Raw genomic sequence first — 1,655 nt, 5'->3', positions numbered from 1 at the left:
ATGATCGACCAAATCAAAGAACTAAAAAACCTGATTAAGGAGAAAGACAAGACAATCCCATTTTTGGAAAGGAAGGTGGACGATCTAGAACAGCAGGCTCGACTTGAGGAAGTGATTATTACGGGTCTGGAAACTAAACACAGGAGTTATGCGAGAGTCACCAAGTCTGGGACCGGTGCAAAAAGAGGAGAAGACGAGCCCCCGACGGAGGAGCTACAGTCGTTGGAACTGCAGGTTGTGGAATTCTTTTCGAATAAAAAACTTCCCCTGCATAGAATAATATATCTGCATGCTATACCCTTCCTAGAAGGCACACTAATGCTCCTCCAGCAATTGTAGTGAGATTTGAAAACCGTAAACACAAAGTTGACTTGCTGAGGCGGTCCAGCCTTTTGAGAGGAAGCGGAGTATATTTGAATGAACGTCTTACAAAAAGCAATGCAGATATTGCTAGACAAGCTCGCATATTACGGAAGGAGAAAAAGATTCAAGCAACCTGGACCAGGAATTGTAAAGTGATGATTAAACTTAATGGAACACCATAAGAACCCAAGGTTAAAACGGTTAAGGATCTTGAGGAATTGGACATTTATACGAGATAACATTACCAAGATAGGCAGACGGTTATGACCATGGCTATGAGCTTAAAAACTATTAGTTCATTCTTTACAAGAACAGATGCTACTTCGGGTGGAAAAGGACAAGAGGAAGTTGTAAATTGGACATGGAAAAAGATAAGATCAACAGACTTTAAAATATGTCGATAAATAAATGTGCAATTGTTAAGGATCCCTTTCTTTTTTGAGGTCAATAGATATTCTTAGAATAATTATGGATAATGCTCGATGACTCCAATCATAAACCATATGATTTTGAAGCAGGTATTGACCCTGAAAGGATGTCATATGTGAATATTATACAGAGGAGCAATTCAGGGATAAGGTTGAAATAGCTAATACATTTTCATTAATTCATATTAATTGCAGAAGTCTTTATAGAAGTTTTGCTTCGATTAAAGATTTTCTGTATAGTTTGAGAGGCAAGTTCCAAATAATTGCTCTGTCTGAAACATGGTTAGATGAGACTAGGGGTTGTAATTTTTGTATGGAAGGGTACGATTTATACTTTGTAAATAGAACTAAGAAGAAGAAGGCAGGAGGGGTGGCACTTTTTGTTAATTGTGATTTGAAATGTAAAAAAGTTGAATATGTCTGTGGCTATAGACGATTTAATGGAGTCTGTGAGAGTGGAATTGGACATAGAAAGAAGAAGTAATATAATTGTAACGTGTATATATAGGAAACCGGGGTCACAGATTGAGTTATTTACAGAGGTAGTAGAAGACTTATTGAGTAAGGCTAAGGGAAATAAGACTTTATGTTTGTGTGGCAATTACAATATTGATCTTTGTAAAGAGGCAAATGATGAGGCTGCGTCAGATTTTTTTTAAATTATTATTTGGAAAAGGATTTTATCCTTTAATTATAAAGCAGAGTAGAATAACGGATAAATCAGAAACACTAATTGATCATATTTTCATTGATAGCTTGGAGAGTAATATTATGAGTGGCCTCATCATAAATGATATAAGCGATCATCTACCAGTCTTTTTTACTTTTGATTTAAATATGAAAAGAAAGGAAGAAGTTGGTTTC

The sequence above is a fragment of the Haplochromis burtoni genome, unplaced genomic scaffold (assembly GCF_018398535.1).
Source record: "Haplochromis burtoni strain Fernald_Lab_line unplaced genomic scaffold, NCSU_Asbu1 Contig_33, whole genome shotgun sequence".
NCBI lineage: Eukaryota > Metazoa > Chordata > Actinopteri > Cichliformes > Cichlidae > Haplochromis > Haplochromis burtoni.
The sequence above is the reverse complement of the archived record's forward strand: the minus strand, read 5'-3'. Positions refer to the sequence as shown.